General features: G+C 41.8%; 1 protein-coding gene across 11 annotated transcripts in view; it reads left to right on the forward strand.

Moving 5' to 3' along the window:
• Positions 1-19,161, forward strand: part of FGGY (FGGY carbohydrate kinase domain containing) — a 325,680-nt gene that overhangs the window by 155,552 nt on the left and 150,967 nt on the right. For 10 of the 11 annotated variants that reach the window (XM_068405659.1, XM_068405670.1, XM_068405672.1 and 7 more), the window contains one exon: positions 17,668-17,749. The exons of the other annotated variant lie outside the window; for it this stretch is intronic. The gene's annotated coding sequence lies outside the window, so the exon portion shown is untranslated. The remainder of the gene's footprint in view (positions 1-17,667; positions 17,750-19,161) is intronic. 11 annotated transcript variants of the gene reach the window in all.

Below are 19,161 nucleotides of genomic sequence, written 5' to 3' on the forward strand. Positions count from 1 at the left end.
TGATCTGTGACGACAAAGCAACATAAGTCATCCGTGATGACTCTCTCTGAACAGCAGAAGGTTTGACTTAAGAATAACCGTGGGCAATTAAATATTGAATTTAAGAAGAAGAATATTTCCTTTGTGTTTCTTATGACATTTCTTTGGTTAATTATATCATGCATCTATTGAATACGTAAAACGTGCTGCTAAAAATGTTCCACTTCTAAAATTAATACAATTATGCCAGAAAAATAGATGTGTTGTGAATAATACTAGAAATGTTACAAATAATGGTGACTGTGGAGCCAACGGGCCTACTCCCACAAGTAAAAATTATCAGGCATGAATAAGAACTGCAGGATGACAACTATAGTACTTTAAATCTTTGAAACACTTCACACACTTTCACCCCAGAGACACCTTGCAACAAAAGGAGAGGAGAAATGCAGGACCTGATCCTGTACTGTTACGTCAAACAGACCTTTGCCAATGACTTCAATAGGTCTAGGATCAAGCTGTATAATTTGCCTAAGGTTGAACTGGATGTCAGTGGCAGGATGAGCTCAAGCTTCTGGACTCCAGCCCTGTGTACTGTCCATGAGAGCATATGACCACTTACATAGTGTTATCTTTTAGCATGGAGGTGGCCATATAAATCACTCCGGCCTTTCAGTTTCATATCACTCTAATGTTAACAGGGCTAGAAGTTTAGGAAATAGCATTATGTCCCTTCCAACCAAACTATTCTATGATTTTATATATATATATATATATATATATATATATGAAAACACATGCGCATAGTTAAGAGGTGGACATGATCTCCTTTAACTAAAACAGCTTGTGGACCATGAAGACTAAGGCTGTTTTAAGGCTTGCTTTAAGGCTTGCCGTCTACAACTACCTGAAGGGAGGTTGTAGTGAAGTGGGAGTTGGCCTCTTCTCCCGGGCAACTAGCAATAGGACAAGAGGACACAGCCTCAAGCTTCGCCAGGGGAGGTTCAGGTTGGACATTAGGAAGAATTTCTTCTCAGAAAGGGTTATTAGACATTGGAAGGGGCTGCCCAGGGAGGTGGTGGAGTCACCATCTCTGGAGGTGTTTAAGAAAAGACTGGACATGGCACTTAGTGCCCTGGTCTAGTTGACAGGGTGGTGTCAGGGCAATGGTTGGACTCGATGATCCCAGAGGTCTCTTCCAACCTGGTTGATTCTGTGATTCTGTGATTCTGATGGCCACAGTTACCCCTCCTTGGATCCTAGGAGAAGGAGTAGTAGAGGTGAAATACAGCTGGGGTAGTAAGGGCTGAAGCAGACCAAAATGGAAGGGCTTAGGGGACGGGGTAGAAGTTACTGCTTTTTTTTCAGCAGATATTGATAAATGTGTAATTCTGGAATAAACCCCATGATTTGAAAAGAGAAGGGTTGGGCAGAGCTAGACAGGAAGGGGAAGGGGAGGATCTGGCCCTGGTTACAGCTTGCATTTGGGGCCTGTTCCTGCTGTTGTATCTCTCGGTGACGTTTGGCATCCTGGTGCTTGCAGTTGTTATTTGGGCTGACTGGCAGTGTGCTGGGTGTGTTGTCCTAGGGGTAACATTTGCTATGGAAGCTGAGGACTTGATGTAGACAGTGTACTCACGCTATGCCCACGCCTGCACACGCATAATCTGCATTGATGTTGCTGACACTTGTTTGTGAAAAGGCTAAAAGTAAAGCCTCAAGTTATTTCACTTTGCACTACCAACATTTCACTCTGAACTAATAGCTGTATTTATGAGGACAGATCAAGTCTGATTGAAGTTTTTCCACAGACATTATAGGGCTTTGGGCTGGGCCCTAACAAAGACCAGATTTTAAAATTAATTACCATATTGCAAAAATATTCTATATTATTTGCTTATTGTTGAGTAATACTTGATTTTGTAGACTTTTTTTTTCATCCTACAGTAGAATGAGAAATCTGGAAAATCATTGTTTTATGAACAGGACTGGTAAAAAATGTAAGATTACTGCAACTTCTTAAATGAGAAATTATTCTATCAAAAACCCACAACACTGGACACTCAAAGAGAAACATGTGTCAAGCTTTTCATGGGTTGTATCCTTATTTTAGGCAACAGTGCCTTGTTGCTGTTTTGTTCTTTGCCAAAACTTTTCCAAGTTTTTTTATCTTGCTTTAGCTACTATGCTCGGCTTTCTCCAAAAGAATGTATAACGTGGAATGATACCTGAATGGTTAGAAAGATATTTCAACATTGTATCTTTGTTCATGAAGAGTGTCCTTGAAAAGAGGCAAGTGCTGCTAGGATTATTTTAGCCAAGTTTTCTAAGGAAACAAGACTCACAAACAGTATGTATGTTGCAGTCTGTTATTCCCTTTCTAGTAATCCTTGATGGTTTTGGCTAATATTAACCAAATTCGACCAGGAAGTAGAGGTCAAATGTGTAAAGTTCCTATAGATTTTGTGCAAATAGCTGGCCAACTAAAGGATAAGGGGTCTTCTTAATGTACCTTATGAGCGAAATGCAAACACAAACCCTGTATCAGAGTCCACATGGTAAAGGCAGAGTGGGAAGTAGGTTTCTTTTGTCCCAGTGCTCATGGAACTACTTGGAGAGCACTAAGTTCATCCCTCTCCAAAGAAATGCAGCATATTGGCTAATTGGGTGACTTTTGCTTCATGATGGAAAGGTGCTATTCAGAGGGCTTTAGAGAAGAAGGTGCCACCCCATACTAGTAAAGACTTTGCACATCGAAAAAAGTAGAGGTTTAAAAATTAAAGAGAAAGATCCAAATGAAAAGGCACGAAGATACAGAGGTGGCAAGAGAAGGGATGAGTGAAGGATGTGGAGAGATGTTGACTGGACCAGATGGGAGGGCAGTACCTCCTTGTGCTTGGCTGAGCATTGGGATGCGAAGCTTCACCGCTGTTTCAGAGCACATGAGCAAGCAAAAGGATTAAGTAAAAGAAATGTCATATGCAGAAGACGGAGTGAGGAAGCTGATCTTAACAGCTACATTCTTCCATGTGTGCTGTGTCATTTAGAACCACTGCACAATAGAGACGTAATTGAAGAACTCTTATGTTGGCAGAAGAAGAAGCTGGTACCGAGTGGGATAGGGGGTACTTCCAGTTAAGAATGGCTGGGTCTGTCCCTCTGGGCTAGTTTTTCCCTGAAATAACACAGTCCCTTTCCCTCCTTCTTACGCTTTATCTAGACACTGTGCTTACTGAAAGCAAAGGGAGTTTCCATTCTATTTCTTCAGCTTTTGCCGATCTTTCACATCTTACTCTCTTTCAGTACTTTTTAGAAGAACTTTTTAGAAGTTCTTTTTAGAGCTTAATTCTTAGCAAATGTGGAGGTTTATCAGAACTGATTTTTAGTGCTAAATGAATGTGCCTGCTCTGTCCCTCTCAGAGTTAGTGAGAAGAGTAAGGCAGGCTGTGAACATACAACATTTGAGCAAGTCCATGGTAACTGCCTGGATGCTTGCTTTTACTCTTGGAAAATGGAAGTTAGCTTACTTCTCTTTTCTTGAAGGCGGCTTACTTTATGTTTACTGAAAACAAAAGCAAAGCAATAAAGCCACTTCAAGAAGTTCCTTCTACTCTTGGAAGTTCATTTCTGCCCTCGTGCTGCATGTTACTGTCTCCTCTTGGTGCCAGTCCACCTGTGTGTGGAGCTGTGTTTTAATTTAGATCATGGAAATAATCTGGGCTAAAGAAAACAGAGAGCCACTTGATTTTTATTTGGATTTTTTTTCACTGGAGTTATTTTAGCGATGCAGTTCTCCATGTAGTTCCACAACAGCTGTCTTGCCACATGAACGGGTGGCACAGGGGCAGGAGCAAAGGATGGGGAAAGCCTTGCTGCTGTCATAAGGTATCACTGAACTCTGACGGCACGACTCCCTGCGGAGCAGCTGAAATGCTTCAGTTTCACACTGTGTCTTACCTTGCTTTAACTTGTTTCTGAATTCGTGACTAAGGCCTACTAGCAGCTATTAGCTGTATCTTTCTTAAGCAAGTCACCATAAGTGCGTTTCATGAAATAACTTCAAACTTCACTGAAGTTTTTTTAACATACTGCCTTTAAGACCCGATCCTGCTTCCACTGTCATAAATGGCAGAACTCTCCTGATAGTGAGACTGGCCACAAAATTGAAAAGTCATTGTAAATGCTTTAATACCAACGGATTTAGGGATTTCCTCAAGCACTTTATAGTTATGTTCCCAGCTTTGTCTCTGTTTCACTGTCGATTGCCTACTGTTCTCCCTAATCCTCCCTGGGCTTTCTGGAGCTCTATCTTCCCTTCCTGCTGACAGATAAAAATTTATCGTTGCTACCGTTAATGTTCTTGACGTATTGAGATCTCATTCCTTTCATGTAAATGTAGGAATGTTTTGATGGGTTTTTTTAGCCTTGAATTGTTTAAAGATAATTCATTTGATCTATTATTCTGTTCCTATTAGCAACCTAACATCTGAGCTTTTAATCACTCTGACCTTGCTGTTTAATTAGTTAAAGCTTGCTTGTCACTTTGAAAATTGAAAGTATTAAATACTTTTGCAACATGATTATTTTATATTTGCTGAACGATTAGCATCAAGACGTTTTAACCTTCTCTTTATATCCATTGATGGAGTGATATATCCCTTGTCACTTCCCTCCAGAAACCAGAGACATAAACCAAAACCATCCGTAATTTAACTTCATTTGACTCCTGACAGGGAGAGATTTAGCTCTGTGCTGCTTATCACTGTCTTTGCCTCAGCTTTCCCCACTGTTATGGTCCTCTTTCTGCTGGGGATCTTTTTCCAGTGGTTGCTTAAATGGATCCCAGAAAGAGTTGGGCATAGTGCTGCTAATGCATTTGTCTGTAGCAGAACCCACTTGCCCATGCCAGGAGTATATTCGTGATGCACTTATTTTGACTGATACATTGGGAGGTTAAAATTCAGTGCCTCTTGGTTGATTATAGGACAAGAGGACATAGCCTCAAGCTTCGCCAGGGGAGGTTCAGGTTGGACATTAGGAAGAATTTCTTCTCAGCAAGGGTCATTAGCCATTGGAAGGGGCTGGCCAGGGAGGTGGTGGAGTCACCATCTCTGGAGGGGTTTAAAAAAAAGACTGGACATGGCACTTAGTGCCGTGGTCTAGTTGACATGGTGGTGTCAGGGCAATGGTTGGACTCGATGATCCCAGAGGGCTCTTCCAACCTGGTTGATTCTGTGATTCTGTGATTATAATTACAGAATTATATCTCTTATCCAGTAACAGTAAATGTGGAAACAGCTGTCCTGTGTCGGGAAGGAGAGCAGGCAGTTATCTAGATATCACTGAGGCTTTGTGAAACACTGAAAAACTAAACAACTCCCCCTCAGAACTTAATCTTCTTCTTTTAAGGCAATTTTCCTGCAAGAGAGATGTAGATTTATTATTCAATAGTAGTCAACAAGTGATTCTGATATTTAGTCTTGTGAATTACTGTGTTCTCCAGGACTGTTACTTTTAAATGTTAGCTCTTATCATTACTCCTTCTTCTTTGCCACTTAAGCCACCACGTATTATTTCCTTATCACTAACTGGACAACTCCCAAACCCACAAAGACTCATTGCTTTAGTAAGGCTTTTTTTCTGAGGCTGATTTATTCAAAGAGAGTTGTATGAATACTGACACCAATGCTCTTTTTGGACATACTCCCTCCTGTAACTCTCTGTTGTGAACAAGTAAAAGATGAGCATATGGCTGAAGAAAATGTAGCTTGTATGTGTGTGTACCCTTTGGTTTCCCTTGACCAAGTTATACCATTGTTGTGAGAGGTCTCAGTGAGAGAAATATTTGAGTTTCTAGTCTACACTAATTTTGAGACATGGAAAAATTATGATATTAATAGAAACAGGGAGTTCTTCAGATTCAATTTTCAAGAAGACCATTAGAGACTTTTTTTCTGATATAATTTCCAATCTTTTCCTACTCAGCTTTGATAATAAATATCCCCTGAGGACAGCAAACATGAATCTATTGAGAATCTTGGATGAGGGGTTTTAATGATTTCATTTAAAGTGCTGTTCATTCAATTCTTGCAATCTGTCTGTCTCTTTCTTCACTTCCTTATGTCTTTACTCAGAGAATTCTCCCTTCCAATTAAGTGAATGAACCTTAGAATTAAGTAAGGCTGTCATAGGAAGTAAAATGAATATGACTGATTTTTATAATATAAATTGGAAGCAATTAACAGTTTTCTATCTTCGTGCTTGCTTGGAAAATTTACACTTAACCCAGCAATACACCTTAATTAAAGGCCTATCTGTCTATCTATATAACCTTCTCTTTCTAGCAAAAGTCCTTCTGTGAACTATATTAAATATACTACGGCTTCTTCTCTTTATTAATAACCTTTTTGTACATTTTCAATTAGGTTTCTGGTCACATTATAGGACTGAGGTAAGAGCTCTGTCTGACCTTTAATCGGATATGGATAATAGAACATCTTTGGCTCATGTTCTCCTTTGGTAGCACAACCTCCCACTTTGACTGAAAACATCTCTGGAATTTGTAGACAGCTAAACGTGAGTGTTGCATCAAGAAAGGCTACACCAGACTGCAGTAAAACTGGAGGGACATCCGTTCGCAGCCTCTGAGACTAGACAGTGCTTAAACAACCTCACTTTTTCTTGATTTTATGGCAAACACCAGTGGGAGACTGTGAATGATAAGAATATTTTATTTTGACTGATATTTTCCATATGGCGAGTCATGCTTCTCCCCACGTGAACCCTAAGGAGCGTACTGTGGGGCAAAGAGTACGGTAACTTTCAGATGATTAGGACCACATCATATTTGAATTCAGATATTAATGTTCTGGGATTTGGACACCAAGTACAATTGGCAATTAATGATATAGAATAATAAGGGATGTTTATGCTCCCTTCAAGCCCAAATTATTTCTGGGTGGGAAGGGTACATTTGGTAGCCAGCCAGAGTTTTGTCAATATGAATATCTGATCCAGCTGCTTTTCTTGCTCTTCTCCCATGGTTGGGTTAATCTATTCTTCTTTATGTCTTTGTCTTTTTTCTTGTAACCTGTAGCTTGTGATGCTCTTAAGATTTTTACTGCCAGAGGCATCTATCCCGTATTTTTTCTCATGATAGGTGATTATCATTTTACTTTATTGAGTATGAAAACCACAGCTCCTCTTCAGCTCCATTTTTTTGTTCTTAAATCAGCCTGTCCCTAATTTAGTTCAACAATTCATATAACCAGCCTCAGCTGAAAGTTGCCAAAGCACAAAGGGGACAGAGTAAGTTAAATTTGCCAAGGTGACACATCTCTGCCTTGATTCCTGTTGATATTTCTGTCTCCATGGATGTCTGAGTGTTTCGGAAACCTCATCTGGCATGTCCACAGAATGCGGGGTCTAAAGATCAAGGCAGTAAATTTGTCCCAGATGAGGCAGGGCTTGATATTTCAGATGGAGAACTTGATCTGTGGCAGACCCTCACTGGATGCCAGGGGAACAGCTCTGGGATGGGCTCGGCTCCGGGGAGGGGTGCCACTCCTGCAACGATGTGACTCACAGTTATTCGCACATGGGTTTGTCCCATTGACTTGAATGCATGTTTCACTGAATTACTGGTTGAACCTGCTGGTAAATGTACCATATCAAAGCGTTGTGGAGCAATATCTTCCTCAGGCGGGTCCTTGTCTCTGAGCATTGCTTTGGAAGTAACTGAGATCTGCAGATAACACTCGGAGAGGTTGCGTTATTTCCGAGACAGTCCTGCCTGCGTCTAGATGCGGCCCAATGCATCTTGCCCTGGAGCAGCAGAATCTAACAGTCGCTGTCTGGGCTGTTTCACCTTTAGTCAGCAGGAGTCATGCTTCATCACTGTCCAAACTGAAAACGTATTCATCATCGTCATCATTTGTACACCTGTCACGATACCGCCTTCAGCTCTACCAGTATTTCCAGCCGAGTCCACCCATTTAGCAGCTTCTTCCACAATTACTTCCATAATTCCTTCTGTGTCATAGCCTATGTTCCCGGTATGAACTCCCTGACTTCTTCCACCAGGCTTTGAGTCTTTGCGTATTTAGCCTCTCTTAAATACACATTTCAGCTTGTTTTGCTACGGAACTGAATTTACTTCTACATGTATTAGGTTTTGTTCCTGTTTTCCTACCCGCTTCCTACTTCCTTATCTGTTCTGAGATTGTGGGTTGAGGAACAGTCCCTTGTTTAACATGCAAAGCATGCAAACACATGCTAAATAATTATTCAAATATTTTTCAATTGCTTTCATTGTGATTTTTATTATCATTGTTTTGGTTTTACGATGGAAAGCGGAAGCCGAGTGAGCCAAAGTATCTGTCTGCAAGTGGAGCTGGGACTAGACCCTGAATTTCCCTATTCCTGTTCAGGCTAGAGCACATGACTGTCTCCTCTGTATGTTCTCCCCTGGAAAATTTTTATTTACAGAAACAGAAGTTATGGAATTACATAACTTGTAGCAGCAGTTTCGGCAGTATGCTCAAAAAGCCAATTTTTTTTATATTCAGGCCGTGCCAGCTACATTTCTGCTAAATCATAGTAAAGGGGATTCCTGTGAACATGGAATACTTCTCTTCTCATGTTGTATTTCCCACCATGAGTTTGCTGTAGTTGCTACCAGGCTGTTCTGGTTTTGGGAATAGGAGGGGGTGGCATAAGAGAAAGCATTTCTTTTAAAATGTGGTGCACATTGGAAAGAGTCCCCAGAGCCATGTGTCTGGGAACTGCATTCAGGCTTGTGTTTTGGGGGCTGTTAATGAATGTAGTCCTAATTGCAAAGAAGGGAAGGGACAGTGAAGCAGCGGATCTCTTTGTGTAGATGAGGCACAGGAGGAAGCAGGAGGGCAAAGCCAAGGAGGGAGCTGCTGTAAGCCATGCTGGTGCTCTGGGACCGGTCTCCCATCAACACCAAAGCAGCAGGCTCATCCCTAAGGTGCTGTCAGCTTGGAGGGCCAGCACAGCAGAGAGCAGCAGGACTGGGTGCTCCAGAGGTATGGAGAGAAGGTTCAGCGAGGGTGCACCATCTCCTCCTGTCACATGCTAACAGGGAACGGGCAGCCCACTTTATTTGGCATCACTTTCTTTCCCGCTTCAGATAAATCCACCTCCCATCCAGTGGCCACTTGAAGCCAGGGCTGAACATGCAGTGCCAAAAGGAGAGGACAGAATGCTCTGGGTAGACAGACCCACAGGACGTCCTCCCCGCTGCCCTTCATCAGACTCTGCCAACTCCCAAGGTCAGCCCCTAACTATCCATTTGTTTTCTCGATATAATTTTAGAAAACTGGAAGGAGGGAAACCTTACCTGCAGCTTTCATTTCTGGATCTCATTTCTGGAACAACAGTTCTGCTTGCTAAGAGGTGAACACAGGGGATTTAAGGGAAGGAATTGAGCTCTGACCCTCTGTCCAGACACTCCAACTGCTTCTGCTGTTCATTTCCCTCACCCTGCACAGGAGACACTGGGAGGGGCTGAAGACCTGGTCGGAGGAGCCTGAATAGATCGTGCAAAGTAACACATCCTCCAGCTGCTCAAAGGGACACCGAGGAATGTCACAGTGCTGGAACACCATGAATCTGTGGAAAGACCTTCTGGAAAGAAGTTGAGGGGGAGCAGAGATACCAGGCAGCCTGGAAGATGGGATACCAAGGAATTTTGCAAGAGGAGGGCTTGGGTTGAGTGGGATGCCTGGCAAGAGGTTGAATTTGCTGGAAATTCAGGATAAGATGTATGCACAATATTCAGTTATTTCGTCATTTAATCCAAAATCATTCCATGTTTTCCGTTTTTCAGAAATCCCTAGTTCTCACATCATCTGATTATGCGAGGCTTTCTGTCTTCAATTAAAAATCATTCTGCTGGTTCTCCAGGTCATAGAGAAAAGCTTCACACAGATAATCCAGCTTGAAAGGCTGAAGCTGGGTGTGCAGACTGCATCCCTTCGGGGTAATGTGTGGGTTTCCCAGTGGCGTGCACTGTGTTACTTTTTTAGAAGTCACCGAGAGCCAGTCTGAGCTGCAACATGTATTTGGGTTTTCAGGCCATGCATTCTACCTAAAATGTGGTAGATCTGTGGGAGGAAGATGGAAGAGCCCAGAAATGGCATAGTTTTGACACATGGAAGACAGTGATTCTGTTACTTCACAGGTACATGGACTACTGCAAATATGCAGCTCATACAAATCTTGACAGTGTTTAAAGAAGCAGTTTGATAGTGTCAGTCCCTTATCATCATGCCAACTGGTCATTTTTTTTTTTGCCATATAAGCAGAGGGCTCAAAGAACAGGTGAGCACTTGGTTGGCCTGAGGGAATATAACTGTCTTCTAAGGAAGAAGGATTGTGCATGAAGCTTTTTTTGACATTTCTTGATCTGGACTTGTTCTGTGAATGAGGAGAGGACCTCAGTCTCTGAGAAGGCTAATCCTGCACTTCTTGCTGACCTTAAATTGGCCTGCGTAATTTAAACCAATGTACAAGTGCCACAATTTCTGCTGAGAAAGTGCAATATGTGCCAATGCTTTTAATATTACATTTTTTTTTCTGTTTAATCTAGTATCTGATGTGAATGGAGGGGAAAAATTATGTACAACATATTCCTTGCACCAGAGTCTTAGAAAAGAAAATGTAAATGCCTGAGTATGACACCAGCTCCCCTTCTGTTAACACGCACTCACACAGACTTGTTCAAGTTGCCAAAAGCACAGTTAGCCAACCTACAGCGTGTATATGTGTAATTTACTGAAGGGAGGGGACAGGTCTAATTTATGCACTTGGCCCTCAGACCATGGTTTACCTCAATACTTTTCAATGCACAAATTCTGTAAATCTTACTGGGAGAAAGAATGTCGGCTCACGCCAGGCTCTGGACATGCTGAAAATGTCGCTCGCACAGATGATGACTTGTGTTTAATTTGCTGTTGTGGATGGGCCTGAACCAAACTCTCTTGTTCCAAACATCTCTAATTTTAGGAGGTTTTGGCATCCCAGTCCAGATATGAGTCAATGGTTCTCTGTGTTCCAAAGAACAAGTATTAGGTTGCAAAGGTGGGACTCGTTATGTAAATGGGATAATAGAAAGGAATATCTATATTAATACTTTTATTATGCCTTGGAGCTAGAGGTTTGCCAAGGCTTAAGTGGACTCAGGATGAGCTGGACACATTAATACAAGTAACATGACTTCTCTTGAACAAATATGACTCCTCAGTGCACATTACAGCTGTTGAGTGTTTCAGCTCTGCTGCATCTGGTCCTCGGGGATTTAGAAGTGTGTATTCTAGTGTTGAAGCCCGCTCTTATTTCTGCTTTTGTTTGGTACTAAATAAACAGGTTCTGATTTTCAGTGCTTCTGTCAGGGAAGTAAAAAACATTGGTGTGTGTTATTGATGGATATACAAGCCCTAGGAAAAAAAAACAGAATATGAAATTAAGAATTATGTGTCTGTATGCAAAGTAAGTGCGTTGGACCTCCCATCGCTTTCCTGATGTCACTGCTGTATGCATAGTTTCTGTATCATGTGAAAGTCTTTTAAGGCTTCTCTCAGTGTAGCATCTGAATTTCCTCCATTGATGCCATAATTAACATCTAACATGTTCTGCTGCTTCTCTCTCTTGTCCAGAGGGAAACCAGATGTGCAGTTTATCATGGGGCTTGGTGCTGGCTCAGGCAGGGCAGGTGGAAGATGAAAGCCTTGAGCTGTTCAGTTGTACTTTGCACTTTGAAGGTGTGCTGTGGGTTTTGGTCAAGTGTGCAGTTCTGCTTGGTTTTAAGGAAAGGAAATGGGACTTCCTTCCACAGTCTCCTACAGAACCCTAATATTATTTAAATGTTTTGTGATTCACCTATCATCATATAGCAGTCTCACTCCAGGATGTCTGGATTCACCACTGGGAGATAAAAGGGGAGAAAAACAGTGGCACTGAGGAAGATTATTCCAATCGCTCTTATGGCCTCCCAGAGTGGGTAGGACAGGCAGTTCACCCTGCTCCTCCACAGCTCTCTCCATGGCTCACCATGATCTCCACTCCCTGGAATTGTTCTTGCCAACCCAGCGGTCCCTTGCTGCTGTGAACCACGCTGGTTACACTGCGGTGGAAGCAGCCAGGTTTGTCTCTTTCTGTGCAGTCTGAAATGCTGTGCATTGCATTCCCCCCACGTGGAAGCAGTAGGCAGTGTAAGGCAAGCATGGAGCAAGCACAACGCACTACATGAGGATCAGCTTCGCATGTTGGATCAGTGACACTTTGCAGCATAATACAAACCACTTATTCTTTTTCACAGCTGTTCTCCCAAGCATTTAAAGCATATATTCACCCTCAGCATGCAGGAGATTTACGTATTTCCCTTCCATTGACATGGTAGAAGAGACCCTCCTCACTTGCAGATTTTTTCTTTTAATAGGCATCCAATACAAATGGGAATTAAGTACATGTGTGTGTCCAACAGAGAGTAGACCAGAACCAGCTGTAGGCACAAAGAACTGCTTAGGAGGCCCATTTTTTTGTGCTGATTTGGTAACTCACAGGACAGCCAAATCTTCCTTTTTAGGAATGGGAAGAACAGGAAAAATAGAGGACCTCATCTTCAGATTGTATCACCCATGGAAGAGGAGAGTCAGCAGGGAGAGCACTCTCCGCATGAGGTTCTCCTCTGCCTGCTGGAGCAGCTGGAGCAAATCAGGTTCATTGTGGGCAAATGTGAGCTCATTTTGCCTCTACTCCAAGCTGGCAGAGAAGTCAGGGTGTTTCGGGCTCTGAGTCAATGCTGTGATAACTTGCTCGCGTGACTTACTAATTGAAGTTAGAGATCCTTCAAGATACTGAACGTCTGTGGCATAGACGTGCTTCTCTCAGTCTTAGCTGTCTTATACTCCAGACCTTTTCAAATCATAAATCTAAGTCAAATGTCTTGCAAATGGTAGGACAATGTGGATTTTGGGAGAGACAGGTAAGGCTCTGTAAGCGTTCTCACTATCGGCAGATGCAGAGGTGAGTCATCTGCGTTGTGTGATGACAACGCAAGCACAAGGAACACAGTCCTCAGCAAAGTCCTTTTAGAATTAGCTACACAAAAAGTTGAATTTTAAAGACAAGACGGTATTAGGAGGAAAGAAGTGGCAATGACTGGAGCCCTTAATTTGATGCCAATGATATCTCAGGGAAAGCAATTTCCCAGAGGACTGTCAGAGATGTGAAATGAATTGTAAGAGCTGCTTTACAGGCATTTGTGGGCACACATACCTGCTTGCAGCAAGGGAAAAGACAGTACGTAAATGTCTGGAATATTACATAAAAGCTGTCTGGTAGGCGAGGCAGAGCAATTAAAATCCATCTCGCTTAAACGAACCCTGAGTGCAGGTCAAACAAATCTAATTTTTATTGTTCCTTAAGGAGATGTCTGTATAGGAGACAAAAGGGGGATGCAGCCGTCAGGTTAAAAAATCAAGATGCCTTTAAAAAATTAAATGTTCACAATAGTGCTACAGCAAGCTAGATAAATGATATATTACAGTGATGGTTTAAAACTAATTGATGACTAGTGTTGTAATGCATTTGTAGCTACACTGATCTATTATATATCTTGGCCAAGCTGAAGGGACACTTCAAGGAGAAAAATTGCTAACTGTTTTAACCTGATGGGACTTGGGGAAAAAATAGTTACTTTAAGAGATAAATGGAAAGGTTGTGACCTCCTAATGTACATCTGGGTCTTGCAATGCAAAATCAAATTATCATTAGACAGAATGTGATCTCTGATGGAATTAAAACAGCTACAAACCAGCACAGAAATTTCCGTAGAGAAATACAATAGTGCAGTTTGAGCTGGGACCATGAGCTGAAAAGCTGCCTGGCTAAAGAACTGGTGTAACAAGTTGGTATGGAATTGTTTTGCTCTAAAATGAAAGTTCGTTTAATTGGAGACTGCAAGAAAAATGTAAGCATATTTACAGCGATTTACATATGTAAGACATTGTATAAACATTACTTAATTAGTGTATAAATAATTAACAATTTACCCTAAGTTCTGAGTAACGTGTGTCTGGCTCTTGGAGGGGAGACAGGAAGCCTCATTTTCCCCTCCTCGTTTTTGTCATGCCTGAGGCTCATGCCCACTGGGTTTTACCCTGACAGTTGGAATTCAGAGGAGATGTCAGTCAGGCTCTGCTTATTTTCACATCTAATTCATGCAAAAAACAGGTTTCCTCCTGAGGCGGTAAACTGGCCCAGATTTGCTTCAAAGTTTGGCCTGGGTTCAGTGAATGACTCACTTTAGCTAAGGTACATCCATCTTCCTGACTGAAACACAATACGGGAAGTGTTGTCAAAGAGCAGATACCCCCGTAGAACTCGAGCGTACAGGTTCAGGACCATAGAAACCAAAAGTAATAGCTTGTTTCATCCCCTGGTTTCCTGTTACCCAATATTAAGGACATTGAGTGGGTGTAATAAGAGCATCGTTACTCAACCCAGAGTACCAGTGTGGCCTTTTGCACGCTAACCAAGCTGCAAATGGCTGGGATGTGTTGCTGGAAGCTGAGCTGGGAGGAGTTGCAGTCAGTAAGCCTCCGCGGCCGTAGGCTCTGTGCAAAGTTCTATGGAATAAATATGGCAACAGGTTACAAATGAAGATAACATTATGGGCCACTGCTAAAATATGGATTACCTTGAAAAGGCCATGATGAAAAGGCCAAAAATACCACTGCGATCCTTAGCCTTACCCTCAACCTCTGAATTGGTTCCCTTTAAATAGGAGTATATATGATATAAGAGAACAATCTAACAAAGACAACCCTCACCACAGTGACACTAATTTTCTTCTGGCTGAGAATAAGTTAATGTAGCAAGAACACGACCAGCCTGTGATACTGTCCAAGAGCAATGTATTCCTCTATGATAACTTAACCTGCCAGTGGCAAGGGAAATGTTTGCAATACCAAATTGCAAATATTTTGCACTGTGAAGGGTTTGATGTTCCAAAACCCAAAAGGCTCCATATATTTAAGCTGCTGTACATTAGGCTTCCTCCTTTGTATTCATTCTCTTTTGGTTTGAAGCCCAACACAGGCAGCAGCTTGGAAAAGTAGTTCTCTACTCAGGGTGAAGCAGCTGAAGTCTTAATTCTGGACGTCTTTCTTTTAAAGGGGAACATTATCCTTGGGTCAAAATTTTAAGTCATTCAGACCGTGGTACTGGTGTCAGTTTTCAACATTAGAAACTCAGTGACACAAGTTATCACGGAGATGATTTAGAACATATATTTTCTCAAAGGATGATAAACGGTCTCAGCCACAGTGCTCTCTGGGATTGCTTTCCCTTCACTAACATACTAAAACAAAGCAACTCTAACAGATATTTTTCCTCCCATATCAAGGTGACTTCCTAAAGCTTGGTGCTGAGTAATTCATTCTTGGGTGGGCATTTTTTTAAGGCAGAAAAAGCATACAAAATAGCTTTAGATTAAACTTTTAGCTGCCAGTTAATTTAAAAGCAATTAAGAAAGGGAAAAAAACTGAGTAAACTTGAAGCATGGCACTAGCTAAGTGGGCAAAATTGAGTTATAGCAGTAGAATATACAAATGAAGGAGCGACAGAGTTAAAACATCGTTCCCTTTGAAGGCAGCAAAAGAGAGTACGTGTAGAGGTGGCAGAAGCCCCTGGCCTCCCTCCCGAAACCCTGTCACCAGCTTAGGGTGGTCTGTACAGGCCCCCGTGCTCTCAGCAACCACACGCAGCTCTAGTAGGTAGTGTGCCCACCATGGTGGAGTTGTGCCCTGCGCATGGGCTTGCTTCTTAGCTGCTGACCCTCGGTGGCCAGGATTCCATTGAGGGAAAGGTTTGCAGCCCATGAGATAATTATCTGCCATCCTAATTTTCCAATCCTGTATCTCCCAAGATGATGACTTTTCAGTGTAGGTTGTGATGGTGGGGACGAGATGTCAATTAGAACATCCTATGATATTTCCATGATTGCAACATACTGTAGGTAAGGAAACTGTTCTCATGTTTGGATCACACTCATAAACAACGATCCCAGCAATTCTTGGAGAGGGTGGAGTTATGTACCCAGTCTCATACTCCTCCTACTTTTGTAACAATCAGACATAAGATAGCCTAAAATAAGAGTGCAGTTACCATTTATTTCCTTCCTCAATTTTTTTATCTTGCTTTATAACAACATTTCCTAGCTGTCCCTGACAGAATGGCAGAAATGTACAGTATTTCTGATTTTTGTTGTGCCTTGCTTTTTATTTCACTTTCAGTTTTTCAGACTGGTCAATGATTCAAAAAGTTGATTAAAGCGTGATGGTTTTACCATTGCTTCAGAAAGACAAACTCTAAAATCCCAAGGTTAGCAACCAGAATGTGATTTTAAAGAATACTTAAGGCAGTTTCATTCTGCTGCTTGTGCTTAACACTGGAAGAAACTCTGAACTGTGGCTGTCTTCTGTGCCAAAAGGTTTTTTAACTTTTGTACACGTATTTCTATATATGTTTTAATTTACTGATAACATTTGCTCCATTTGATTTGTAGTAAGGCTTTATGATTGTCAGATTAGTGTAAGCATGCAAGTAGTAAATTTAAAATGTACTTTTGATGGTTCTATTATGTTCACAGTCTTTTTCCATGTTCTTCCTAATATTATGTCAATAGTCTAAAAGAGTTTTTGATGTGATGCACTGAATATTCGGACTCATAAGAGCTCAACGTTGGGTACATCATTTATCAGTTCTCTGCTGTCAAAACTATTGCATCCTTCTTCCCGCTTGACCCAAGCTTGATTAATCTTTCCATAGTTTTGGTTCTGGTACGGTTTTGAAACAGTGTTGATTTTCCCAGGAAGCCTGAAGTAAGAAACTAGGCATCTGCTTCACACTGTTTGGGCAGCTCAAACAACTGCAGAGGGAAGGGAATCATCTCCCCCAGACCTCTGACAGCATCACATTTCCTCTGTGTGCAACCCACCCCCCGTCACGGTGCCCGGTACGTGTAGCACTGGCAGGAAGAGCTGGGGAGACTCCTGTCTTCTGGGCCATGACCCATGAAGCTGCATCATTTTAGGAAAGACCAGGTTAGCTCCAGGAGGAGGGGAGTGTTCCAGCTCTTTTTCTCCGACTCTGCACAGAAGTCAGAAGTTTTCAACATCAGTGAGAGTATCAGTGACTATATTCTGATTTCCATCTGTCATGCAAAGCATAAATCCAAAGCACTATGTGAGATCAGTCACGCCCAAAATATTCAAAGTTATCTAAAATGTTGGAGAATTAACATCTTACAGTTTTCTCCAGAGTCCTGAGTGGTGCAGACATTCTGTTAATCATATCTTACAAGCTGAGGAAGACATTAAGTTTAGAAAATAGATTTATATAACAAAGATGAAGCAGAATTAACTGAATCCACAAATGTCTTTCTACTCACGACTGTCTATAATTGTTTCATTACATTTCTTTGGGTTTTCTCCTGTTTTGCTGTGATCACCTACTGACAATGTATCTGTAAGGAAAGAAAAAAAAGAAGAAATTCTAATGTGTAAGACGCACAAAATAAATCCTGTGACGTTTGCTAATATGCGAATGAATGTTCCTAAATGCCAGACTAAAACATCCCTCCAACGGTTTCTTTTACAGACTTTCCTTGTTCCAGAAACTTGGCCTGAGTTAGGAGGAAACCCCATAACTGTCCCTTAAAAGATGAATTGCATCAGAGTGGGTAAGATGTTGGGCCAAATTCTTTAATGGTGTAATTCCATGAAAATCAGAAATACTACACCAGGGCTGAATCTGCCCCATGGCATAAAATTATCTCCCTAGAGGCAAGACTTTTGGAAACAGTATCATATTTTAATTATAAGCAGACAGTTTGTTTTGGGTTGTATGCACAGCATGAAAATCTAACTGCTATAGGAACGAGCTACATATATGGTGATTTCATTCCTGTTTCTAGTGCTGTTTGGTTTATTTGTGTATGATTTGCAGGTGGCTAAACGATCCTACAAACTTCTTTTTATGTACTTGAATGAGCCCCTGCTGAATTTCAGATTTTAGAACATTACAGTGCTGGCTTTAGAACATCACTTGTACATTTTGCAACGAGCCAGGGAGAAAGGCTGCATGTTGTTCATAATCTGGGAAGTCCAGATGCCAGTTAACAATCTTACCCCTGGAGAACAGACAATTATACTTACAAAATTAACAGATGCTGATGGTTCTTGGCCTCCCATGACTGTGTTCACTAATCTCTGAATTCAAATGGCAAAATAGGATCTGCCTTTTGTAGAAAGTCCCAGTCATGGCAACAGGACATGCTGCTTGAAGCGTGGTTGAGCCTTCTTCAACCCTTCTCCACGCTGACTGGATTTTGGCATCCCTATATGATGTATCACCGCTGTAACAAACAACTTCATGTAAGCTGGTCATATTCCATGGAAAAAGTCTTGAAAGGATGTTGCAGAAAAATATTTAACCTCTGTTATTTATTTTTCATGAGATGTAAGGTATTGTGAAATTTAAGGAGCTCGACAGATTTTCACAGCTTGGCTTGTGAAATTCATTTCCAGCTCAACAGATTGTGATTTCACGATTTTGCACATCTGGATTTTGCCATGGAGCTATGATGGAAGATGTCTCTGGCAAATCTGCCTCCCAGACAGAGCAGGGCAATACGTCTGCTCCTGATCAGTGAGGACTCTGCTCCTGTCTGTGAGCTGTAACCCACCTGCCCTCACCTACGTAGCTTCTGTTCCACCAGGCAGAGTCTGCACAGCTGTAGCTGGCCCTGACATCAGTGATCTCAGGAATTACTTGAACAGAAATATTCATGACGAAGTCATATTTCTAATATTTAAGGAGTGTAAAGGGATATGCGGAAGTTGCAGGGGTACCTGTAGTGTGTGTTCACAGACTGCATCTGTTCTGGGGAGCAAACAGAACATTTTCACGTGCTGGCAACACAGATGGGTGCAGCAACAATGTGTGCAAAGCCTATTGAGCACCCCCTCTGCTACACTGCAGCAGTGAGCTCGTTTTCTGGCCAAGCATTTGGGCAGGGGGGGCGGGTCTTCTTCACCTAATCTGTGGAGATCTGGCAGTCTTCCCAGAGGGGAACCAGTTGATGAAAAAATG

The sequence above is a fragment of the Nyctibius grandis genome, chromosome 8 (genome assembly GCF_013368605.1).
Source record: "Nyctibius grandis isolate bNycGra1 chromosome 8, bNycGra1.pri, whole genome shotgun sequence".
Lineage (NCBI taxonomy): Eukaryota > Metazoa > Chordata > Aves > Nyctibiiformes > Nyctibiidae > Nyctibius > Nyctibius grandis.